At 40.9% G+C, this 27,643-nt stretch overlaps 1 long non-coding RNA gene and 1 pseudogene across 8 annotated transcripts in view; one reads left to right on the forward strand and one right to left on the reverse strand.

Annotated features, from left to right (window-relative positions):
• The window catches only part of LOC102957346, a 130,845-nt gene that overhangs the window by 16,997 nt on the left and 86,205 nt on the right, over positions 1-27,643 (forward strand). The window lies entirely within an intron of this gene.
• Positions 374-1,483, reverse strand: LOC102963148 (annotated as a pseudogene).

Below are 27,643 nucleotides of genomic sequence, written 5' to 3' on the forward strand. Positions count from 1 at the left end.
CTTTTCTTGTGAGTGGGCTCAAACTCCTCACTTTCTGTATTCCTTATTTTTTTCCCTTAGCTTTTTATTGTATGTAGGAATTCTGGTCAAATCAATATAGGTTAGCCTCACATATTTTTTTCCACATAAGGAAGCATTTATTTGAGGTTTAACATAAATCATACAAATAAAGTTTGTATAAACACAAATCCACATCAAGTCATAACACAGCAAAAGACAAAGTAAAAACAAAGAAAACTAATTGGTGGCTATATACAGTTGGACCCAGTGTGTCTTGTACATTAGAAAGTCTTTTACAAAATAGTCACCTTAGATCAACGGAAGATCAATCGTCCTGCAAGATAGCTTACTCTCGTGATCTCCTCTACAGGACAACATTTTCTGGTGTGTGCCTTGTGCTCTGCCTGTAACATGAGATAGACGTAGTCTGGGTGACACACAACCTGCAGTGAAGTTCCCACTGTTTTCTCCAACATCCTCCTATGGCTGGTAATTGTTTTGGTGATTGCCACCCCCTCAAGACACCTTGCCATAAGTGCTCTGTTGGCCACTGTAGTCTACACATCCCTGTCCATATCCATAGTTCCCAAAGTTATACCCAATATTACCATAGCCGCCATAGCTACTATAGTTTTGAGACCAACATAGGCACTATTGTAATTTCCATATCCTCGATCATAATAGCTATTAAATCCTTGGCTCCTGTATTGGCCCCAACCTCATCCATGACCCCTAGTACCACCTCATCCACCAGCTTCCTCCTTTTTGTTGTTGCTATTACTGCCTATATACCTCTTTGAGTTATGCAGCTTTGATTTCACACTTCCCAGAACCAGTTTGTTTTCATCTGTTACAATGTGTTTTCTAACAATTTCTTTACTGGCTCTTCAGCTGTATATGTGATAAAACAAAATCCTCTTCTTTCATTTGTTTTTGTGTCCATGGGAAGTTCAGTGTTTTCAATATCGCCAAAAGCTCCAAAATATTCCTTAATTTGTTCTTCAGGGGATGCCTGGTAGCTCAGTCAGTTAGGTGTCCGACTTTGGCTCAGGTCATGATCTCATGGTTCATGGGTTCGAGCCCCGCGTTGGGCTCTGTGCTGACAGCTTGGAGCCTGAGCCTGCTTCGGATTCTGGGTCTTCCTCTCTCTCTGCTCCTCCCCCACTCATGCTCTGTCTCTCTTTCAAAAATAAATGAACATTAAAAAAAATTTAAATAAATAAAATAAAACATAAAAAAAAATTAATTTGTTCTAAAGAACTATCTAGGCTCAATCCACCCACAAAAACCTATTTGGTGGAGAGGGGTTTCTTCCCTTTTAAAGTTTTGGCCCTTTCAAGGTCTATCAAGTTGCCATCCAGTTTGTGTTCTTTCAGTTCCAGTACCCACCATCCTGACTTTTGCTCACGTTGATCTTGGATCCCTCTGCGAATCCCTCTGTGTTGCTGTATTTGTTCATGTCCTCCATGGTGGCGGAATAAGTGGGAGGGTGGGTTGGGGGGAGGGAGGGTGCTGGAGTGCAGGCCAGGCCTGGCAGCAGCTGCAGCAGAGCATTGTAAGGAGCTGGATTTAAAATGGTGGCTGAAGATGGGGCTCCTGGGTGGCTCAGTTGGTTAAGTGTCTGACTTCGGCTCAGGTCATGATCTCACGGTCCGTGAGTTCGAGCCCCGTGTCGGGCTCTCTGCTGTCAGTTCAGAGCCTGGAGCTTGCCTCAGATTCTGTGTCTCCCTCTCTCTCTGCCCCTCCCCCACTCACGCTCTGTCTCTATCAAAAAATGAATAAATGTTAAAAAAAAATTAAAATGGTGGCTGAAGAGCTAGCCTCACCTCACATATTAATTTTCTTTTTTCAATGACATTTTTCTCACTGCCACCTTGTACCTTACCACTTCATGCCTCATCTTCCATCTAGTCTATCTCCTTTCAGTATCTCCCCATTCCATATTATTTTTCTGTAACAATGGAATACTTAAAAAAAAAACCAAAAGCTCAAGTAACAGAAAACTCAAGACAGATTTAAACAATGAAAGTGATTTATTGGCTATTAAGACTAAAAAGACCAAGGTAGGATAGGCCACAGGGTTAGTTTGATTTAGTAGTCCAACCATGTCATCAAAGACCTGGCTTCTTTACCTTTCTCTGTTCTGCCTTCAGTCTTGTCAGCGTCAGTCCAAACCTGGCTTCTCTCAAAAACCGAACTAACTAACCAACTACCCAAATCCAGAAATCCAAGTTTTATGTCTATATATACCACCCTGCCCAGAAAGGGAGAGTGTCCTCTTATTGGCTCTTCCAGAGTCAGAAGGTTGCTTTCCTAGAAGCTCCATTACTACAAAGGATACAGTGCATGTTACTGGACAAATTTAGTTCAGATGTCCTTCCTGAACCTCCCTCTATGCTGGAGAAATGGCATGCACTATGTGGCTCAGGTATAGGTTACCTGAACTTACCCTTGCTGAATGGGGAATGGGATGACCTTAGATTAATGAATCTAAGATGAATTTAGATTAATATGAGACTACTCCTAGAACTAGAAGTTCATCTGGCTTCTCCCTAAACATGTGAGAGAAGTTGACATCTGACTGAAAGTCTGGAAACTGTGAGGAAGGAGGATAGGGGAAATGGATTGCTAAGTGACAAAGAAATGATCCCTACCCTTGCACCTAGTTACTTCAAAAATTCGTAAAACACCATTTTTATTCCTTTGCTCTGCTACCGTAATCCAATGACCGAATCTGGCCTGCCACTTGTTTTTATAAATAATGTTTATTGAAACACAGCCATACTCACTTGAAAAGTATCATCTATGGCTGCTTTCAGACCACAGTGGAAGCGTTGAGTAGTTGTGTAGAATGTTTTTTTGTTTGGTTTTTTGAGAGAGAGAGAGAGAGAGAGACAGAGAGAGAGAGAGACAGAGAGACAGACAGAGAGAAAGGGTGTGCCTGTGAGTGGGGGAGGGAGGAGAGAAGGAAGAGAAGGGAAGGTGGATAAGGGGAAAGTGAGGGGGGAGGGGCTTTAAACTCGAGAGCAGAGAGATCATGACCTGAGCCAAACTCAACACTTAACCAACTAAGCCATGCAGGCACCCCAGAAGAGTTGAGTAGTTGTAACAGAGACCATATGACCTGCAGAACCTAAAATATTTATTGTTCGGCCCTTTCAAAAAGTTTGCTGACCCCTGCCCTAGAAGATTAAATTTAAACTCATTCTCGATGTCAAAACCCTCTATCATCTATCCTCACTTTACTGATCTAATTTAATTGGCATTATTCACTGTATACAAACTCTAATCCATCCAGATTAGTTTATTCACCCACCCCAAACAGTGCACATTCAATCTCTACTTTTTAAATTTGTTCGTGCTTTATCCAAACTGGAATGCTCTCCTTCAATCTTAACATGTCTTTGAAGGCCCATCTCAAGTTTATGAAGTTTTCCTTATGACCTCAACCCACTGGAGCCTTCTTTCCTGCATTTATTATTTCCATCACACTATAATGCATTTTGAGTCTATATATGTTTTATAAATATATGCATATGTCTTATCTGTCCAATTAAATGCAAAACTCCTGGATATTTGAATCTTGGTAGTATCATATTTTTTGTATCCCTTACAGAATTTCAAGCAATGCTGGACCAAGAAGACACTTAAGTAATACTTACTAATCTTGTCAAAGTCTACCTCATATCCAGAATTAGTCCACTTCTTTGCATCCCCAGAATACCACCCTAATTTGAGCTCTACCTGCTCTCATCCAGCCTAATGCTGCTGTCTCCCAAGTGTCCGGTGTTCCTTCTGGCTCCCTACAATCTTCTCTGCACACAGTGAACAGACTGACTTTAAATGTTTAAATCAGGTGATGTTATTCTCCTACTTAATCTCCTCTACCTTCATGACATATCTCAGAGTAGTTGTGTTCTGCCTCTGCCTAAATCTACGCCCCCCCGCCCCCACATCTTCTCTCACTTGTCAGTGGTCACTCAGCTTCCCTTTCTCTCAGTTCCTCTGTCTGGAATATTTTCCCTCCATGACACAAATGTCTGACCCCTCGTAATGTCTGCTCTCAGTTCTCTCCTCTTTGCCTGACCACCCAGCCTAAACAGCCTCCTGCCTCCTACATCTCACTCTAGAACACATCATCCAGTTTCACCTTCTTCATAGCCCTGATCTCAACAGACTATGTCTTGCTTACTTTTTTAACTGTTTCCCCTCTAAATGTGAGCTCCACGAGTTTACTTAATTTGTTCACCACTGTATTTTCAGCCCCTAGAACAATGCCCAGTGCAGAAGAAGTATTTGGTAGCTCTTTGTGGAATAAACAAAACCGTTCGTAGATTTATTTCCTTTTGAAATAGCAAAAGAGAACTTTTATTCACTCCCATAAAAATTGCTAACCACCTTCTTCCATAGTGTTACCACTTAGGGTTTTGCACAAAGAAACTGTTCTTAGGGGGTACATTTGTTTCCTAGGGCTGCCATCACAAATTACCACAAGCTGAATGGCTTAAAACAACAGAAATCTATTCTTTTACCATTTTGGAGGCCACAAGTCCAGAATTAAATTGTTGGCGGGGTTGATTCCTTCTGGAGGCTCTGAGGGAAACGGTCCATGCCTCTCTCCCAGCTTCTAGTGGTTGCTGGCAACCCTTGACATTCTATGACTTGTAGATACACCATTCCAGTCTCTGCTTCCATCTTCACATCACCTTCGTCACCTTCTCTCTGAGAGAAGAAGGTGTGTTTTCTTCTGCCTCTGATGTGGACACTCTCCCTGGATTTAGGTCCCACCCTAATCCAGTAAGAGCTCATCTAGGTTTTCAACTAATTACATCTGTAATGATCCTGTTTGCAAATAAGGTCACATTCTGAGGTTCTGCATGGACATGAATTTGGGGGGGGGGACACTATTCATTAGGGGTTTTTATTTTTTTATTTAAAAAAATGTTTATTTATTTATTTTGATAGAGCACACGCATGCATGGAGGAGGGGCAGAGAGAGACAGGGAGAGAGACAGAGAGAATCCCAAGCAGGCTCCACGCTGCTAGCACAAAGTCTGCTTTGGGGCTCAAACTCATGAACCATGAGATCATGACCTGAGCTGAAATCAAAGTCAGACGCTTAAATGACTCAGCCACCCAGGCACCCCTCATCAGGGTTTTTTAATACAACACAGAAATTAATAGTCCACTCTTGCTGTAGTATATTGCACATAGGTTGTTCTTTGGTAACCAGCAATAACCTCCTTTACCAGGAACACCTCTGTTTCCTAGTGGGGAATTCCCTCGCTCCCTCTGTTGGTAATCTTGGTGGGGATGTAAATTAGTATTCTTCATCTCACTGCAACTAAGGAGCCACATGTGACTAACCCAAGGGAAGACAGCTAGACTCCTGGGATGTTTTATTTTTTGGAATTTATAGTTCCTTATATTTTGGCAAACTTTCAAGATGTACTTTTACTCCATAGTAAATTTCCCTTGATTTTAGCTCTAGAAATCTGTGAATGCACAGAACACATTAAGCAATCTGGATCATGAAACTTTTAATCTTGAGAAGAGGTACACAGGATGGGAAATAGAGGGAGGGCATACACTGGAGCTGCAGCACCTCGGAAAGATCCAGAAGTTGTTCTTGTTGCCTGGACTCCGGGAGCTGTCCTCATTCTGTCCTGGCCTTCCAGCCTCCCATCTATCCTGTGAGCTCCTGGCTATCGTTCTGTTCAAGGCCCTTTTTGCTTGAGTTAATCAGACAGAATCCATTCCTATCAATTGTTAAGCTGAAACTTAATTGTGAAACTCACAGTTGTTAAGCTGAGATCCAAGATGTTTTCAGTACTGCTGCAATTTTGCATATTTAGCTCTGAGCTCTGACATGTGGAGTTTACGACTACATGAGATACTACCTTCAAAATGTCAATTTCATCCCAAACCTACAAATTAGTGTAATTAAAAGACAGCATATTAGCATTTTCATTAATTTATTTATAACCCATCGTGTCCCAAAAGGACTTCATTATGTTAAATTATCCTACAAAGGTATAGCAAGAAAAAATACACTTAAAATAATAAGTGGAAATGAGACAAAAGAGAATAAGCATAGAATAGTAAGATGAAGCCATGAGTGAACCTAATCCATAATGGTTACTGTGAAGGTCCAGACAATAGGTAGGGGCAAGATGCAATAATATGACAGGGTCTACAGGGTAAGATTGCCATGGTATTTGGCAACAATATTTTCTACTTGAAATAATACATGCATTTTTGTTAAAAGAGCTTTCAGTCTCTCCATAGTAATGGAGACTGAGATAATGGGGTCATGAGATAATTAAGCAACTTGCCAAATAGGAACTGCCTAACCAAATGCCAGAAAAGAGAATACATTTGCTTAAAGTCACTATGTTATCAGTTTAAAGATGGTAAACATATGCCAAGATGTCTGTTTTCAATTTCTTTTTTTATTTTGGTTAATATTACTCAAAAAAATTTAACTATAGTGTCTTTTTAAAAATTAATAATTCATTTTTCTTTACACAATAGTTGGACCGTGGGAAAGCTTTATTTTATAAAAAAGATTTATTTTTACAAGTTGAAATGTTTGGCTTTTTTTATAAGTAAGGTCTAGACCCAACGTGGGGCTGAAACTGACAACCCCAAGATCAAGAGTTACATATTCTACCAACTGAGCTGGCCAGGTACCCCACAAATTGAAATATTTTAAGTAGAAGAGCGGACCCAGCTGTTTAAAAAAACACATATAGTCCATTTTTGCAAATCAAACACTACTTTTTCATTTATTATGCTAGTGATGTGGGATTTTCACATGTTATAGAAATGTTGGTTCCTTTCACAGTTTTTATAAGGAAGTGAAGCTCAGATTTTAAATGCAAACACTGCATAAAGATATTACTCATACATAATAACATAGTAAACACAATCATAAGATACTGATCTTCATTATTGTAATGAAGATTTTCCTGTTTCAATATTTATTGCATTCACCCCCACCCCAACCAAACCTTTTCCAGAATCTGAGGTAATTATTGAATACATCACAAGTGCCACCTAGTGCTTTCTTTGAAAATAACTTTTTTTTTTTTTTTTTTTTTAATCTTCAGAAACAAGAACAAAACAAGATGTAGAAGGCCTGACTGTCAGGACAGAGCTTGTTTAAATAACTCTGCTTTCTAAAAAAGTCTGTTTGTTTTCAGTCAAAAAAGGCTTTGAAAGAATTTTGAAATGAGTTTCTTTGACAGTAGTCAGACTTCTCAATACTGTTTGATTTTAATTTTGCATAGGTATAGATGGAATTAAGTAAAAAATGCTAAAGAAGTGGAAAATGAAGGCATTTCACTAAGGAAGCAGCAGCAATATTTTCAAAAAGTATTTTCTCCAGTTCCCAACGGGAGCGGACATCTCACCAGAGCTCTGATTCTATCGTCATTATTTTATACCCCAAGTCACTCTTGCTTCCAATTCTCCTATACTTAAGGCATTGAAACATCGTCGTGTCGTCATCATCATCATCGTCATCATCTCACCACCACCACCACCACCACCACCACCACCACCAGCACCCACAGTCATGATCACAAGCACTAGCTGAGAGACTAGTTGTAGGATCCTGTGCTAGTGTCAAGGAAACAAACACAAGCTTTAATCTCCACCATCAAGGAGCTTAATATTAACTTGGAGGGAGGAAAAGAAGTAGAAAGAAGAGGAGGCGGAGGAAAAGTATGTGTGTAATAATAAAATGGCAATTCTCGATGAAAAGCTGTCACCATTTTTCCAGTTCATAGGCCATCCCCACCCTTTTACCCACTCCTGGTATCTGAGTCCTGTGCTCGGCTTTTGAAATGCCTTTCTGATAGGTTCTCTCTTCCCTCTCTATTGTCTGTTTATTCCTCCACCTCATTCCTGGAAAATTGCAACAGACTTGTCCTTCGGTTTCCCGCCTCTCCTATTGTCAGGCTAATATTACTAAAATGCTGCCTTTAACTTTTCATTCTTTTCCTCAAGAACCAGTTATGGTTGTCTGTGCTCATTAGACTGTGGGCATAAATCTCTGAGCCTAGCTTCCCTCCCCTGCCTACCCCCCTCCCCAACTGCCCCCCACCCCCACCCCGCAGCTTTGAAGGTTTTCTGTAATTCACACAGACTTTATCTGTTGGGTATACACTCCAACACTAAATTTTCACCCCAAAGGGCAGGGTTCTGTTTACTTTAGAACAAAAAGGCAGGCTGTACTTTCATTTCCTTTTTTAAATTTTGTGGCTTTTTCTCCCTATTTCTACTTGTTTTTCCTTTTTTTCTTTTTCTTTCTTTTTTTTTTTTTTGTCTCTTGTGCCATTTGCCTTTATGTTATGAATTACCCTATCACTTGTTACCATTGCCATTCTTTTCCTCCATGTACCTTTTTCTCCTGATGACCTCTCCTGTGGGCATCACATTCTCTCCAGTGTCTCCTGGTTGTGCTTTCATCTTGCTCCACAGTGAGTTACTTTGGAACTTCCCTTTCCTGCTCATTGGGTTTACTTCTTTGCTTCCTGGGTCAGTGGTCTCCTTTCTTTTCTCCTCGTTTTGCTTCAGAATATTTTCAAGCAACTTTGCAAAAATGAGCACGTAAGAGGTAAATGTTCCAAGTCCTTGCATGTTGGAAATGTCTTTATCTTCACATTTAAACTGTGTTTGCCTAGGTACAATATTCTAATTTAACTAAAACTATGTTACCAAAACATTTGGTAGCTGGTTTCTTATTGTGTTTTGTTTTATTTCATTCATTCATTCATTCTGTTCTTTCCAGGAAGCAACTTTATTCCTGCAGGTACCACTCAGTTGGGTTTGTACCCAAGGAACTGAGCCCCGTACACCACGTGGCATAGTTTTTTATATATATTTTACTTCTTTGTCTCCCATATATGATAACACACAAACATGTAGTCTGATTAAGTGGTCTCATGTTACAAGGTCGTGAGGGATATTGTCACGTATGTGTATAGCCAGGTTACCTTGACTTTTTTTGTTTTTTTTTTCCTTAGGGAGGGGCTCTACCACATTCCCCCCTTTGGTGATAGGACCCCTCTATCTTATTGTGTTTTAGTACTCGGGTTGCTGAAGAGAAGTCTGATGTCAGCTTGACTTGTTCTTTTGTAATGTGGAAGATAAATTGTCTCAGTTTCACTGGCATCAAGTCAAATCCTCTAACAATCTATTTTTCCACAGTGAATCTGAACCCCACAGGTCTGTGTTCTGCTTTTAATGCTGACTAATAAAATTTCAGATCCTGGCTCTGAAAATACGGAACTTCCTAATTTTTTTCAAACTCTAATAAAGAGATGAAAAGTTGTTTCTTCTCTTCTGCAACAAAGAGAGAGATGACCTTCCTCATGGTAAAACTTGGTAAAAGGACCCAATGAGATATGGTGTCAAATGTGAACTCTCACAAGGACATCAGTCTTGCTTCCTCTGTGATACGAGCCTTGCACAAATATTCACAACTGCTGTCAGCTCATTCTGTCCTCTGTAATACAAATATGTTATTGGAATTATTATTTGAACAAAGGAATCTTGTAGATGCTAGATATCTTAGAAATTGTTGCCATGTTATGTGAGTATAACCTTTAATGACACCTGTCATTCTGTCTTACTTGTTAAGACTTGTTAAGATAGTCTTATTTGTTGCTCTGGTGATAATGTTGTAGTTGACACTTATGTTCCCAAGTAGTATAAACATTGTCAGAGTTGTTCTGTCAAATCAGAAGAAGATCCTTGGCTCTCTGCCCTTCCTGTTTGCACAATGGACAAATAAAAGTCTACTGTGCTAGAGTGCTTCATGTAACAAAGAATCTCATTTATATTTCCACATGGATATCCAGTTGCTTCAGCACCATGGACCAAAGTGACAATTTCTCAAACCCATAGTAGTTGATTTTATAAGATATTTCAGTTCTGGGGTATCTGGGTAGCTTAGTCCGTTAAGCATCTGACTCTTGATTTTGGCTCGGGTCATGATCTCATGGTCATGGGATTGAGCCCCGCATGGGGCTCTGTGCTAAGCATGGAGCCTGCTTGGGATTCTCTCCCTGTCTCTCTGTCTCTCCCCCATTTGGGGGGGGGAGGCGGGAAGATGTTTCATTTCTAATACCTGAGTGCATTCAAACATGTCATCTTTTCAGCAATTTGCAACAGCTATCATTTCAGTATCCTTCAGGAACTTTGGGAGGGGAGAAGAATATTTGATAACAGTATAAAAAGGCAAAGTGGTGATTCCTGTAATTAAAACAAATTTTTACTCTCCCCTCCAGAGAGATACCAAGGTCCAGGAGGACAGTGTCCCAGAATATTCTTCTAAATATGGTGAAAATCTTTCTGCCACAACCAAAAAGTATTTTTTATATTAATGTGACCTCAGTATTAAATCTTTACTACATCTATTGCTGTATAGAATAATCAGCTCTAGGACATCGAACAATAGAAAACAGTAATATTGTGGAAAGGAAACTTTTCTTAGATCCATATGAATGTCTATATCATCTCTGAAAGTGATCAAATGGACAATAGAACAGAATGGAGTCCAGAAATAGGCCCACACATAAAGGATCACTTGATTTAACACGAGTGTGCCAATATATGGTACAGGTTCAGAGGGTGTTTGAATTTTAAAATTGGATATATATTATCAAATTATGCACCAGAAAACTTACACTAATTTATGCTCTCACTAACATGGTTAAAGAGCACTTCATGGCCTATTCATGTAAATGTTCAAGGATGTTTAAAAAGAATGGATATTCTGTTTATTGAACACAAAGTCCTCTTTCTATGTGTGTATATAATGCAATGCATTCATTATTCAAGCAACAAGTATTTACTGAATGCCTCATATGTTTTAGGTACTGCTCTAGGCCCTGGGGATTTGGCTGAAGGCAAGTTACCTTTTTTGAAGCTTACATTCTTGGGGGGTGGAGACAGATAATAAACAGAAAATAATTTTATAGGGTTTTAGTTGCATGAAGGAAAAACCCGGGAAGGTATGGGGTCAGAGAGAGACTAGTCTAGTTCATATAGGAGAGTCAGGAGAGGCCTCTCTGCAGAGGTGACCTTCATGATGAGAAGGAGGGAGCCAAGCAAAGTTTGAGGGGAAGGTGTGTCCCAGACAGAAGTTCAGGGATTGTGAAGGCCTTAGGTCAGGAAAGTGGTTGGTGTGGGAGAGACTCAAAGATGGGCCAGCATGGCTGGAGAGTATAGGATTGATGCTCAGAGAGGTATGCAGGGGCTGGATCATGCTGGCCTTGTTGCTCATAGCAAGACATCTAGATTTTGTTATATTGTAATGGGAAGTCACGGAAGGGTCTTAAGCACTGATGTGGCATGGTCTGATTCATACTTCTAAAAGATAATTTTGATTATTGTGGGGAAATGAATGGGGGAGAGGGGGAAAAAGGAAGTGAACAGACATTTAGGTGTGACCAGAGAGACAGTAGCTTGTGTTAGGTGGTAGCTGGAGAAGTAGTGAAATGTGACCAAAACCGGGGTGTGTCTGGATGATACAACAGGACTTGCTGATGGTTTAGATGTCAGGGTGGGGTGGGACTTAGGGGAGGAAAGGATCAAGGATGATTCCTAGGTTTGGGGCCTAAACAACTGGGTAAGTGGTGGTGCTACCAGCTGAGATAGAGTTGACCGGGGAGGGAGACAGTGGTGCAGTGGCAGAAAATGGTGTGTGCAAGTGTCCATCAACAGATGAATAGATAAACAAAATGTAGTGTCCCCATACAGTGACATGTTATTCACCTCTGAAAAGGATTGACATACTGATACATGCTACAACATGGCTCAACCTTGAAAACATGCTAAGTGAAAGAAGCCAGACACAAATGGCCACATGTATGATTCCGTTTATATGAAATATCCAGAATAAGCACATCTACACAGTCAGGAAGTAGGTTAGTGTTTGCCAGGGTGGAGAAAGGGAAACGGGGAGTGACTGCTTAATGGAGGTTTCCATTTGGGGTGACAAAAAAGTTCTGGAGCTAGACCTTGAGGTGGTTGTACAACACTGAGAATGTACTAAACGGTATGGAATTGTATACTTGAAAATGGTTACAGCAGTAAATGTTATGTATAGGTTCCATGGATCATTCATTCTACAAATATTGTAGGGAGTGGAGTTCCTACTGTCCAGGCATCATTTTAAGTGCTGGGATTCAGTGGTGAATGAAGTGTGATACTGAAATTTTATGTTCCAGTAACTTACTCTCTGAATGCTCTTGTGGTTTGTAGGCAAAATATTCCCAAATATTCCTGAATATACCACATGAACCCCATCCGCCTTTTTCTTAAGATGAAAATTTTATTCTGATCTTATTTTCTTTGCAGTCAGGTCTGTTTGTTCTCTTGTTTTGTCTATTAGATTCCCATGATGTTGGTTTTCCTTGATGTCTGGTGATTCGGTGTTATACTTTTACAAAAGGAAGAACTAGGTCGATTACTAAACATAAGTGGCATGGATTTTATCTGCTTTTGTGTGAGTGTGCTATTTGACAGGCCTTTCCTCTGAATGCAAAATCTGACATAAATTCTACATAGGTAGGTGAGGACTGTCCTCAGGAAGCATTTGCTTAAAGATAAATGGGTGTAGAATATTTTTTATTAGTCGGAAATCTTTTTTCTTTCATTTTTAGATTACAAATTTTTATTTTATTTTATCTTTATCATTAAGTATAGTTGACATACGGTATTGTATTAGTTTCAGGTGTGCAACATAATGATTTGACAATTCTGTATATTTCTTGGTGCTCACTATGATAAGTGTAGTCTCTATCTGTCACCATACAACTTTGTTACAATATTATTGACTATATTCCCCTATGCTGTACTTTTCATTTCCATGACTCATTTATATCATAACTGGAATTTGTACTTTAATCCCCTGTATCTATTTCACCCATCCCCTGCCCACCTTTCCTCTGGCAACCACCAGTTTATTCTCTGTGTTTAATGATTTTAACCCGAACACCTTTATTGAATCACATCACTTTAAATTTACAAATCTAGAAGTTACTGTACAGTGTTATGAATACATATATATTGTTATGAATAAATGATATTTTTCTTATATTTATATGAAACATTCATAAAGTTTTTAAATAACTGCTTTGAATTTGTTCCTTCCAAGTTCTTTGTAGATCTCTAGAAATGTATTATCATAAATCAAATTCTAGCTTCAGAAAAGAACATGTTGCCTTAACTTATCTTTTTTTTAATTGAACTGTAATTAACATACCATGTTGTATTAGTGATTACAGCAAAGTGATTCAGCAATCCTGTACATTTCTCAATGCTCACCACACACAGTTAAGTGTAGTTACCATACAACATTATTATGATATTATTCACTGTATTCCCTATGCTATACTTTTCATCTTCATGACTTATTTATTTTATAACTGGAAAATTATACCTCTTAACCCCCTTTATCTGTTTCACCCATCCCCCACCCACCTCCTCTCTGGCAATCACCAGTTCTCTGTATTTAAGAGAATTCTGTATCAGTCAGAATTCTTTTTTTTTTTTTTTAAGTTTATGTATTTATTTTGAGAGAGAGAGAGAGAGATAATGAGCAGGGGAGGGGCAGAGAGAGAGCGGGGAGAGAGAGAATCCCAAGCAGCCTCCACTGTCAGCGCAGAGTCTGAAGCGAGGAAGTGAGGCTCAGACTTCACAAACTGTGAGATCATGACCTGAGCCAAAATCAAGAGTCAGATGCTTAACCGATGGAGCCACCTAGGCCCCCCAGAATTCTTGATTGTAAGTAGCAGAAACTAGCTCTGGCTAACTTATGCAGAAAAGTAATTTATTGGCCGGCTATTGAGTAGCTCACAGAATTGACTGGAAGGCTGCACATCGGGCTTGGAAAGCCAGTAGGAACCAAGGGGGCCGCAGCCAAGGGTACTCCACTAGAATAGCCTGGTTAAGTCATAGCTGCCAGCCTTTGTGAGTATCACTCCAGATTCAGGTTCCAGCTAGAACAGCCAGTACTCCAACTGCCAAACCAGAAAGCAGGGTTATCTGCCAGGTACCCAATAACCACATGTGGTAGGCAGAAAAACGTGTGAACATGTTCCCTTATATGGCAAAAGCGATTTTACAAATTAAATAATTTGACAAAGGGTGTTTATTTTGGATTATGGAGGTGGGCCCAATTATTAAGGTGATTCCTTTAAAGTGGAGAAGCTTTTGCATCTGTCATCAGAAGGAGCTGTGACTATGGAAGAAGAGTCAGAGAGATGCGGCACTGCTGTCTTTGAGGATGAAGAAGGGGGCATGAGCTAAGGCATGTGGTGGCCCCTACTAGCTGGAAAATGCAAAACAACAAATTCTCCCCTTGTCTCCAAAAAAGAGTACTGACACCTCAGTTTTAGCCTGGGACTTTTGACCTACAGAACTGTAAAGTAATGAATTTGTATTGTATTAACCCACCAAGCTTTAGAACTTTGTTATGACAGCAACAGAAAGCCAATACACCATAGGTTTGCGCTATTTCCCTGCCATGATGCTAAAGTAAGTAAAATTTTGCTCCGGTGGCAGACTGTGCACATTTTCTTCCTTATAGAGTTACCTTGTCATCTCCTAACACTTCCTCCTGCTTTTCTGTTCCCTCCCCAGGCCAAACACTACTGATGTTTTTCTTTCTGTCACAGTTTTGGGGCATAGGAAGGCAATGGGCCCATGTTCTGGATCCACTTCTTTAGTAAATTATCCTCATGGTTGATTCAGAGCCTTTTTCTCTATTATTGCAAATGTCCCTCTGAATTTGTAATCTCTCTGGATTTTTTCTTACCTTCCCATTCCCATTTTAATCACTTATTTAGTTTGTATTCTGTAGCCAGTTCTTGGGATGTAATTTTGCTTCATGCTTGTCGGTGTTGATTTCATTTAACTTTTATCTTCCAGATATTTCAAATTTTTTCTGATAATAGTACCCTTTCTTGTTTACCAGAGCTGTGTGGATTTCTTCTTTAAAAACATTTTCCCCTTGTTGTTATTATTATTATTTTTTTAAGTAGGCTTCATGCCCGGCCTGGAGCCCAATGGGGCTTGAACTCACGGCCCTAAGCTCAAGATCTGAGCTGAGATCAAGAGTTGGATGCTCAGGGCCTCCTGGGTAGTTCAGTCAGTTAAGCACCCCACTTTTGATTTCAGCTTAGGTCATGATCTCACGGTTCATCCCTTGTAGGGCTCTGCTCTGACAACACGGAGCCTGCTTGGGATTCTCTCTCTCCCTCTCTCTCTGCCCCTCCCCTGCTCGTGCTCTCTCTCTCTCAAAATAAATAAATAAAAATTAAAAAAAAAAAAAAGAGATGCTCAACTGGCTGACCCATCCACATGCCTCCTGACTCCATCATTGTATGAAAATTGGGGTGGAACAGGACATGGTCTTACGAGCTCAGTTCACCATGTTGATCCAATCATTGCCTATTATTTAGGTTGATTATTCTGTACTTGGGGGCTCAGAATCCAAAAGACTAGAAAGTTCCCTGAAGAGTGGGCTATGTAGTCCAGTTTCAGCAGCATGTAATAGTAGAAATGCAGATTCATGATGGGTTAGCCCTAGGGAAGTCCAAGAGGGAGTAGATGGAACACAGGTATATTGGGAGGATCCAGGTAAGCATCAGGGAAGCTTCTTAACAGGAAAAGAAAAGATAGACCTGGATTCAAACCCCGATTTGCTCATTGCTAACTGTGTAACCTAGGCAAGTTTAGCCTCTGTGAGCTGCAGTTTCTGCACTTGTAATATGGGGGACAACACCATCTAGCAGACAGGGGTGCTGCAAGGATTAAACGAAGATAAGATTGGTAAAGTGCTTACCGTGGGCTTGGCATGTAGTAATATTGGGTATTTACTGAGCGCTTTCATATCAATTAATCTTGTTTAATCCTCATTATAAAGCCTATTAATATAGATCAGGAAACTGAGGAATAGTGAATTTAAGTAAGCTGCTTAAGGCTTTAACCATTAAGTGGCAGAGCAGGGATTTGAACCTGCGCAGTCTGGCTCTGTCATCTCTGCATCTACACACCATGCTACAGTTTACCCCATGGGTGAGGACTCTTGGGCTAAATGCTCTTCTCTGGCTCTTTAAATTCCCTGTGCATTTATGGGGTAAAGGAGCCAGATTAATTTTAGGAATTGGGAAAGGATTGAGTCAGTAAGAGGTCCAGTAAGAGGACCACTAAGTGGTCCCGGCAATAGGCAAGTTGGATCTAGCAGATCTTTGTAGGTTATTGTTTTGTCTGTGTTTGTTGGCTTATTTGCTTTATTTATTTTGCAGAGGTGATATTTATATAACAGTAAAGTGCACATATCTTAAGTGTATAACTCAGTGAATTTTCATATATGTACACACCTGTGAAATCACCATCCGGATCAAGATATAGCAAGTTTCTAGCCCTCGAGAAGGCTCCCTGGGCCCCACTCCCAGTCAAAGGTAACTGTTGTACCAACCACTATCATTAGACGAGTTTAGTCTGTTTTTGAACTTCATGTAAACGGAACATACAGTTTGTGCTCTCTCATGGCCAGTTTCTTTTACTCATTCTGTTTGGTTTTTATTTTGATAAAGAACCAAATGCATTATAGGCCATGAACTTGTAAGCAGATGACCACATTCCACGGGCTTAGATAGCTAAGATCTCCAAGTGTGACCCCCAAGGGGTCTGTACACAAGGACAGCTTTCTATGCATCTTGGTAGCCAGCTGCAGGGGATGGGGAAGAAGAGGAAAAACACGGCCTGGTAGGGCTGCCATCTGCTCGACACCCTGTGAAGGCTCTCAGGACTCCCTGGGCCATGGGGGTAAACATTCCTGGTCCACTACAGGTGTAAAGTGCATGTTAGTTCCTTTTCCCTTTCTGGGGTTCCCCAGAAGTCAAGTTTTAAGATGGGACAAGTGCCTGAGTTTGGTTGAGGGTGGCACATTCTTTGCCCTTTGCAACTATGGTGGAGTGGAAAAGTCTGAACTGCTCTATACACTCGGGTACAATAAATGTTCACACTTCCCTCCAGCCTCTGGGGAGTCCATCTTCTCAGGGTAGAACCCTGTCTGTCTTCCCTGTGAAACACTGCCTTGCCTCTTCTCTCTTTTTAGGATAATTTAGGCTTCTTTTCTTGAAGAGACAAGAACTCTCAAAGTCCTGGTTGGGGCTTTTTCTAGGATAGCTTTCAAAACACAAAGAAGTTCTTAAAGCTCTTATACCTGAGCATAAGAGTGTTCTGAGCCTCCGAACAAAAAGCTAGGTTTCTGTCCAGAGAGGAAAAGAAGGGGAATAGTACCTTTTCTTTTGATCAAACAAATCTCCACTAGGGGCGCCTCGGTGGCTCAGTCAGTTGAGCATCCGCCTTCAGCTCAGGTCATGATCTTGCGGTCCGGTCAGTGAGTTAGAGCCCCGTGTCGAGCTCTGTGCTGACACCTCAGAGCCTGGAGTCTGTTTCAGATTCTGTGTCCCCCACTCTCTCTGCCCCTCCCCACTCATGCTCTGTCTGTCTGTCTGTCTCTCTCTCTCAAAAATAAATAAACATTAAAAAAAAAAAAAGAACAGGGCACAAGTGACTACATCAATAATCCATCCTGCCCAACAGCACTGGGTCCCTAATCTGCCCTCTCTGACTAATCACAGGGAACCTGGCAAAATTACACACAGTCTCAGCCCACTTCTTCAACCACAAATTGGTGCTGATGCCAACCTGACAAGGACATCGTCATTAGGTAATGAAATTAGCTATTTGAAAGGTTGATTGATACTTAGGGTGTTGATAAGTGTATTTTATTTTCTTTTTGTCTGTAGGAGGAATTGCATACACGGAAGTATGAATATCTTGAGTTGGGTGGCCTAGATTATAGGGCTCTGAGAACAGGGAAGTGATGCACTTTGCCAGGTAGGTGGGAAGCAGGGTAGGGCTCACAGAGGCTTTTCTCCCCTCCTCTATGGTTCCGAGCAGGTAAGTGGTATGACTTAGGAGGTACTGGGTGGTACCTCCTCAAAGTAGTGCCTGAACATGACTGATTGTTAGAATTACATGTGCACTGTGAAAACATTCCTACCCCAGTCCTTTACCTTCTCTCACCCTGGCTGAGGATCTGATTTAGTAGGGCAGGGGGGAGATAAAAATGTTTACTTAAAAAAGTCTCCGGGGTGTTCTTGATGATCAGTAAGGTTTGGAGGCTAGTCTTCTAAGATATATTTCTGTCTGAAAGTCCAATAGTTTAAAATATTTCCATATTATCTCAGCAGGGGCATAAAAAGAGGACAGGGGAATTCATGAGCCACCTCTGCTCCCCAGAAGGAAAAAAACTTTTGTGGAACACTCTAAATTACATGAGCCTTGTCACGTGCATTGTGACAAGCCTTGTCACAAGCCTAAGGCTTGATTTTTTTTTTCATGACAAAATTTTCATCAAGGAAGAACAAAACCTACCAGTACCTTGAGTAATTGGTATCACCCTCATTCCCAAACACTTTTACTAGGCTACACCTTTAATTGGGAGTTTTTATTACATTAAAGTACATTAGAATGATCAGGCATGCTTGAAACCTTTTCTCTGTATCACCTCCGTAGCTTCTGTTATTGAAGTCATCTTTATACCCACCTCTTGAAGATGCTCCCTCTGAGCATTCTGATGAGAGCATATATGAGGATGATAGACCCTTAGGACTGTGAGCTGGTAGCTGAGAATGTCTATTAAACGGAGTAGCTTTAATCCTAGCTTCTAGGTTAGATCAGCACGTGAAGAGTATGGGAATTAGAATTTTGATGGAAGATGGCTCAGGGGGATGGGACAATCTATCATTCTAGTAATGTTTTATTACATATTGCTGTAATTGAAACCTTGATTTGGGAATTTGTAATTGAATTTGGGAGCACTGAAAATTGAGAGAGGGAAGAAATGAGAAAGGTTTGGGGAAGCTAGAGGGACATGAGCATAGTATAAGCCTAGGTAGGAGATGAAGACTGACAGAGCCAGAAAGTTAGAAGATCGTGGAGGTAGAAATATACCAAAGATAAACAGTATATCCTTCAGCCTCTTATGGGTCGTGCTGGAAAATTTGCATCCCAACTTTTCTTCACTTCTGGTCACTATTTCATCCTGGTCCAAGAGAGAACCAAACTAGTTTTTTGTGAGCTGGTTTCAAAATGACTCAAAGAAAAGTCTAGGAGCTGCTTAGATATAGCTGGGAAAATAGTTAAATGTATCAGACTACAGTTTTGTCCTATGTTGTTTAGAGGCCTTATTGGGAACAATGCTCATGGATCTTTCACAGATAGTCTGGAGCTTGGAGGTTGTCTTCATCACTCTTTTTTTGGGGGAGGGGAGGAAGTTTGAATACTGGCCTGTGCTGTTTAGTGTGTGCGTGCATGTGGGTGGGTATGTTTTGTATTTGTTTTTTTGGAGGGTTGGGATAATGAAGTCATGTTGGGTCAAAATTGGCTTATGTCTGTTAAGAGGTTTGATTTTTGGTTTTGTTGTCATTTATAGCAAGCAAATGAAGTTTAAAAAATAAGTTTCTTGGTTCTAAGTGCACTAGATTTATACCTTCTCAAAATAAACAGAGGCTTTACTGAACATGAACATACAACTGTAAGGCTTCAGACACTAACTTTAATGGCAATGAAACATCACTAGAATGTTATTTTTGTCTAAAAATATTTTCTTTAGGACCACATGGGCTAGAATTAACACTGTGGCCTAATAACACTTATTTCGATGGGATTAAGTTACTTTTTGGAGGAGTACTTACTTTAGAATAGCCAGGAAGGCTTTTCTCCATTTTCTCATAATAATAATGCAGATAGCAGGAGTACTTACTCCCAGACTGCTATTGTGAGTATTCCCTGAGACATCCTTGGCGAGGCCACTCTGCAGAAGCTGACGGTCCATTCCCAGAAGACCCAGGTGCATGTCACAGTCAGTTCCTGCCCTGGACCGTGAAAGCCCAGTAGAGGTTCATTGGCCCAAATGGTTGACTAGTTAGGAGAATTGTTTACCTGACCCTTCCTTTTTTCTTCTTTATACTCCTTTCTCATTTGTTGTTTTAAAAAATTAACTATATAAAAATTTCTATTAAAAACAGAGGGAACAGAAAACAGAGAGAGCTGTATAATGAGCCCCCATGTGCATATCACCCAGCTTCCCAGTTATTAGTATTCACAGCCTGTCATTCCCCCATCCTCACTCCCCACTCCCACTGGATTGTTTTGAGGCATTTGAGGTAAACTCAGATATCATATCATTTCTGCTATAAATATTTCAGCGTGTGTCTCTAAAAGATACGGACTCTTTTAAAAAAATGTACCTATAATACATTTGTCACTCCTAAAGATATTGACAAAAATTCTTCAATATCATCAAATATCCAGTCAGGTTTAAATTTCCTTGATCTCTTCTGGATTTTGCCAACTACTTCCCTGTGGTGGTATTTAACAAGTTCTTCCATTTCATGTACTTCCTGTAAGCTGTTAGCCAAATTTGAGGATTAATACCAGTGCACCTTGGATGATGGGATGGAAATGTGGGAAGAGTCCTCAGCAAGGCATTGAGCCATTGAAATAGGCAACCACTAGCAAATGCCAACCTCTGGATTTCTTATTATGTGAGATTGTAAATTTAATCCACTTTTAGTTGATTTTAGCTATAAACAATTGATACACCAGTTATATTCAAATAAATCTCTTTTTGTGTTTCTGTTTACTATTTAAAGCCCTGATGCAGAAAGAGAGGGGGAAAAAAAAACACCTATACACCTTGACCTTGAGTTTCCCATAAAGTCAAAGTCTTTCTTATCTATTCTAAGAGAACTAAAATGATGATACAGATAGCACAAAACATTGAATGGTCAGAATAAACTATGATGTCTTATTTTAAGTAAAATCAGCTGTTGATAGGACATAAGTTGAAAAAGTGCGTGACAACTTAAAAAGTAGAGATGGAAGCCTAAAAACTTCTATACTGGTGATAGCAATTGGAGTTAAAATATTTTCCAAGGATTATTCCTCAAGTACGTAACTAAGCGTTGACTTTGAGTGTTGGCAACAAAGGGAAGCTTTTCTCCTGTTACATTATGCTGAACATAACATTCTTATTAAGTAGGAAAATTGGAATTTCTGAATCTCCTCCTTTGCAACAAAACAGTTCCCAAGTTTCAAATTGAATGCACGAGATTAGAAAGCAGAGTGATGAGGATTTAATTAAAAACAATAGTATGATATTTGAAATCAGTTTAAGAACTGAACAAGTAAAGGACAGCTGACAATCTGTCCTGTGCTTGCCCCTGCTTCTTGTATTTTGCATTCCCAGACTGTGTCGTTTGGAAGCAAAGCTTCATTGTTTTTTGGTGAGTAGATTACACCTCTGTCTTTGCAGACAAGGTGATGACAGCAAGTGGTTCCAGGAAACCCTGGGTAACAAAGGCTCTTTGTTTTGTGTGTTGAAGCTCTGGCTTGTAAATGGATGACATCAGTCGGCCTCCCATCCACTCCTCTGGATCCCTCAGTGTACAGAGACTCCTTGTTAATGACTTTCACTCTGAACAGCTGCTGGCTTCATTTACTGTGAAGATGGTGATCATACATCCCAGATTTCAAATAATCTGTTCTGTTTTCAGACCATGTGTCAGGCTCTCCATCCTGATTAGAAAAATATCACTTTAAGTATGGCACAACCCCTTCTAACTTCTCTCTCCACTGGAGCTTTTCCCCACATGTCTCATTGTTTGGGATACCTCTTCAGGTGCTGTCCCTTCTCCTTTGCCCAAAAAGCAAAATTCCACATGTATCTTCAATGGAAATATCCTCTCTTTAGGGATCCTGCCTAGAAGGGATTTCAACTCAGTCCATTCTAAAATTATATTACAGTTAGTAGGGCAGGAGACTACCTCTCTGTGGAAAGCTGCCTGATCAGAATTTGAGCGAATGAAATAAAGATTAAAGCCTTTAAAAATGCACACAGTGAGGGGTGCCTGGGTGGCTCACTCAGGGCATGATCTTGTGGTTCATGAGTTTGAGCCCTACATCAGGCTCTCTGCTGTCAGTGCGGAGCCTGCTTTGGATCCCGTTTGGATCCTCTGTCCCCGCCCCCCTTTCTCTGCTCCTCCCCTGCTGGTTTTCTCTTCTCCTCTCCTCTCCAAACAAACAAACAAACAAACAAACAAACATTTTAAAAATGCACATGGTGATGCATTTGAGTAGGTGAACATAACTTATCTTGGAAAAGTCACTGAAAGGAAGAAGTCAGGATTAGGGTTCAGTTTTGGAGATTAGATAACAGCAAAGAGCAACTTCAAAGCCCACTGTGAGGCTGTCTGCAGGTGGGGGCCAGGCAGTGTGCTCACCATTTACTCTGACCATGTGGCTTGGAGAACATGCCAGAATCTCTGGTGTCTGTGCACTTAAAGCATGAGCCAGGTCCACCACAGGTGCTTAGGGGATACTTGCTGAACTGCATTGACCAGTAACATTTACTTAGATCGACTATGTTTGCTACACTGGATAAATGCATTTGCAACCATCTTTTCTGGTTCAGGGTATCAGACTATGCCTGAAATGCCACGAAGAATGTTTGTACTTGATAGTTTTTCAGGGAGGTAAGGCTTTGATTTTCCTGTGGTTTTTTTTTTTTTTTTTAATTATTGTTTTTGTTTTTAAACCTGACTTTGTATTGAAAATATTAGAAATAAAACTTAGGAGAGGACAGACAGCCCTTGGGTGTAAGGAGATTGGTAATGGCTTGGGACAGCTGAATAAATAACATATATTTATCTGGCTCCCTGGGCCTTACCCAAGCCTTTTTACAACTACCAGGTGTTTTATAGACACATTTTTCTATGAAGTAGTCAAACTGTAAACAGAGTGAATCCTGACTGATTATCACGTCTTAAAAGAGAGAGAAAGGGAGAGGGAAGAGAAGCACCACCACCGTTTTCCTAATAGAAATATCTTTTGTTTTTGTCTTTGGAAGCACAGGACCAAGGGGGTGAGGGTGGATTTGGGGCTGTGGACTGTCACATGGCCCACAGCTCTGCTTTCAACGCATCCTGATTATGGCTTCTATGTAGGGATGTCCCACATAGGAAAAGATGGTGCCCTGAGAGGAAACTGCACCCACTGCACTCCAAGCACCATCCCAGAGTGTTTTGTACTTACCATGGTAGGTGCTCAGGAAATGTTTCTTGGGTAAATAAAGCATCATGTATTGTTTAACAATATTCATGAACAGTCTAGCTTCTCCTTCATATTCATAAGCTTCTTGGGTCAAGGATGAAATCTTATGCACCCAAGTATCTCCTGGTGTAAAGATATATGTACTCAGAGGACGCCTGATGGCTCAGCTGCTTAAGTATCCGGCTCTTGATTTTGGCTCAGGTCATGATCTCAAGGTTCATGCGTTCAAGCCCCGCATGGGGCTCTACTCTGACAGTGCAGAGACAGCTTGGGATTCTCTCTCTCTCCCTCTCTCTCTGCCCCTCCCCTGCTTGCTCTCTCTCTTTCTTTCTCAAATTAAATAAACTTAAAAAAAAAAAAAGATGTACGCACTCAGTAAATGTGTTTGAGTGGAGGAAGGGAGCCCTCGTGAATACCAAGGGGAGCCTGTGTGTTAACCTTCATCCATACTTAGCAACAGAAATGTTCTCTCAACTTCCTTTCAGGGTATCACAGATTCATGGTAAGAGCGGGAAAAGAACCTGAGAGAATTTTAGGCCAAATTCTTTGTTTCATACATGAAAAAATTAGGTTTGGAGAGATGCAGCAACTTTCCCAAGGTCATATAGCTAGTCTTCAGCAGAGCCAAGAAAAAACTGGAATCTCCCTGAAAGCCATTTTTCCTTCTCAAGTATTTTAAAGTTTTATCTAAAAGATTTTCATTTCAGGGTTATATATATATGTCCTCAAATAGTTGTTATAATCAGTTAGTCCTTAAGAAAACTCTAAAAACTCTAAGAGCTTTTAGGTAGTTATTTCCCATATGACACATTTCAAGATATTAAATAAGAGGTTCTCATGGAGACATCAAGATAAAAAATATGACAAGCAAAAGAGAGGAGCCATAAAAGGATAGAGATCTTCAGAGGGATTATCCAAAAAGTGGTAACATGACTCAAATCCTTGGCCTACATTCAAGGTAGAAAGGGGGCTCAATAAATAGCACCTCAATTAATAGCACCCCGCCCAGATTCTGAACAGACTGGGAAATAAAACCCAAGGTAGCAAATAGAGGCCAAAATACTTCCTTTGTTACTAAAAGGCACCAAACTGGAGGGTAGGGCTTAGTGTGGCACCAAGTGTGGCTGTTCACCGAACCCTAGGTTTTGGCTGACCTTCTAGGCCAAACAGATACACACCTGAGGGTAGGACCAGTGCCAGAGGAAGAAGGGGGGGCCCAGGCTAAGCTTTCCCAGTGAGTAGATAATGTCAGTAAGTGGCTCCAGGAAAAGCCCAGGGTGTAACAGCTAGTGTAGGACTCTCCACAAAAGTGGGGAACAGCCAGTCTCCATAGCAAAATATCAGGGGGGGTTGAGGATTGAGAGGGAAGACTTGTGAAGAGGGTTTTTCTCACCCCAAAGATGCTTTCTCACTGAAAAGTCTTCATTTAGAGAGCTTTACATACATCTCCCGCAGCTTGGAGTAGGCTGGCGACTGAGTGGGCCAGCACTGGGGGAAGTGGGGGGAAGGGGAGGGAGGAGAGGAGGATGGTGGGGGGAGAGGAAGAGCAGGGGGAGGCAGTGGGCCAGGGGGAAGAGGAGGGGGAGGGAGAGGAAGAGAGGAGTGAGGAAAGGGGAAACTTAGCTCCTGCCCAACAGGGCCACCTAGAGGAGCTCTTAGGCTTCATCAGGGAGCAGCCTGAGACAGCGGGAGAGGGTTTCAGCTGAGGAAGGAGCTTCAGGTGCGAGGAGGTCCCGGGCCTGGCCTGGGGAGGGAGGGAAGGTAGGGCTCTGAAGCACCGTGAGAGCACCCCTTACTGGGAAGAGGCAGCCTTCAGTTTCATAGCCTAGCTACTAAGCAGAGAAGCCACCCTGAGAGGCCACTAGCAAACGAGGAGCTTTTGTCCCTCTTCCCTCACTTACTTCTCTTCCCCCTGCCGGCTTTGACCCAGGAACAGATGCTGGTTAGTGAAATGGGCGCAGACAGTTGGAAACAGTAGGTGGAGGAAAGGAACAGATGGACCTTGCCCCCTTCCCTGGCTGCTCGGCTGCAGAAGTCCCCAGAGGGGTAAAGGGAAAAGTGTCAGCTTTAAATCGGATTCTAGGAGTTGATTATTATGCAAGACTGGATCTCTAACTTCTTGATTGGGAATGTGTTGGAGATTTAAAATGGCTGTAGGACCTCTTATTACCAAAAAATGAATCAAAACAAGTCATGGGATTATGGAGGTTTTTCTGCAGGAGAAAAATCATAACCTTAGTGGGGAAGAACTCGTCCCCACTAAGTAATTCTAAAAGAGATGGAATCAAAACCAAAGTTACTGTCCAATTTGAATAGGTGATTTTCTTCTTCAAATTGAACTGTCTGTTGACTTCTTCTGTTGGTTTTTATTTCTCTAGCCCACCAACATGGGCTTGTTGGTGCTGTCTCTACATTTATTAAGCACATTGCCTAAACCAGGATTGGGGACATGAAGAACACTGGAAGCTCCCAACTAACCCAGGGTCAAATCCCGCTGATGGCATTGCTACAGTTCCCCCCCCCCCCGCCATGGCATGGTGCATGCACAGCAGCTCCTGGGCTACTCGTGCAGCAGGTTATGAATTCTAGAAGGAAAACAATAAATGCATTCTATTCAGTAACGGTAGTCTTCCTGTGACCTCTTTCTTCCCAGCAAATGGCACTGTTAATTACACCTGTTGGTGAGTAAACCGAATGAAATCTGTTGAAAGTCCCATCTAGTCCTGGCCAAAGCCAGGCAGAGGAAGCCAACTGGAACTCCCGTCACCATCTCCCAACACCCTTTGTTGTTTGATCAGAATAGTTTCCCTGTGTACGACATCAGTGATTCCCAAGGCTGCTTTAAGAAGTTTATTTATTATATGTGAAATGATTGAAAACTGCCAATCATGAATCTGGCAATCCCCTCTCATGAGCTTAAAGACTGTTCTGATTACGATAATTACATTTTTATGAATATCCTACCTAGGGAGTAACAATTTTACTATGTCAGACTACATCACACAAAGATGCATCAATTTCATCTGCAATGAAAAATAGAGCCTAATAGCACAGTTATATTTATATGATAGTCAAACATCAAGATGCAACATAAGTACTTCAACTGAAAGAATTCGATCATTATTTAACCTTGAGATGATGATTAAGGGTGAAGGCTTGTCAGCTTTCATGAATTATTTTTTCATGATTTTTGCTGTTTTGATTTGATTTTTAAAACTCCATAATTAACACTTATTAACATTTGGATTCTACCCCACCCCCCACCCCCGGGTAATGTTGGCAAGGCAACAACAGTAATAACAACAAAAGAGTAATGGATATGATTAATGGCCAAAGAAAGAGTATTGGGAAATCATAAGACATCATTATGTCTCAGGTACAACAGTGCCATACCAACTGGTTTTCTACTTAGCTAAGTTTCTTAAAGCACGATGCAAGCAATGGACACAGTATTTAGGTTTGATGCTATATGTACATATTAGTTTAATGCAGAGAAAAAAAGTATTCTGTTATTATAAACAGTGATCAGTTCCAGTTAAAAAGTGTGGTCTAAAAACCAGTACAACCAAGCATAACATAGAACTCTGTTAGAAATGCAGATTTTCAGGCCCCTTCCTAGACTTGCTGAATCAGAATCTCCAGAAGTGGGGCACAGGGCCCTGTCTCGACAAGCCCTCCAGGTGATTCTCTGAGGTTTGAAACCACCCTTCTAGCAGGTTGTAACAGTTTCCATTGGCTGCAGTGAACCACTGCAGTGCTAGAGGCTGCATTCTCAGCCGCAGTGTAGGCAGCCCCCCTTAACTCCAGGAGTGTGCGTTCCAGGGGAGCTTAATTGAACAGGCTGTTTCAGTCAAGTCCTTGAGTCCAGAGGTTCCTCTTATGTGGCCTTGGTCTTCTCTTTAGATCTCCTGAGGTCACAAGCCCTAGTGTCTTCCCATTACCAGTCAGAATTGTTAGTCCATCCTTCCTTGGTAGAAGAGAAGTTTGTAATACCTTTTATAATGTCAAAAGATTTCCATCACCCAGATCCTTGCTGATTCCTTTTCTCTGTTACAACCATTTACTTAAAGTCACCTTGGGCTACTTAAAAAATGGTAACATCCAACATGGCACTCTTCTGTATTTCTTTATGGCACTATCTGTGATACCATCTTTTGATAGCACTCTGGATCAAAATTACTGACCAGAACTCACCAGAAAAAAGTATGGAGAAAGGCCACACATTGCAAGCGTACGTAATTCAGGAAAACAGACTAGAACATACATTTAGTAAAGAGTGTTGATGCTTCCTGGCCAGGACTATGCAGTGCTCTTGTTACACAATTTTTTCTTTGGGTTTGGTAATAGATAAGCTAGCTAGCTAGCTGATTTTTTAAGAAAAGCATTTTTAAGACAAATAGCATTGTAATGAATCAGCATGCATGGGGGTAGTATT

The sequence above is a fragment of the Panthera tigris genome, chromosome C1 (assembly GCF_018350195.1).
Source record: "Panthera tigris isolate Pti1 chromosome C1, P.tigris_Pti1_mat1.1, whole genome shotgun sequence".
Classification (NCBI taxonomy): domain Eukaryota; kingdom Metazoa; phylum Chordata; class Mammalia; order Carnivora; family Felidae; genus Panthera; species Panthera tigris.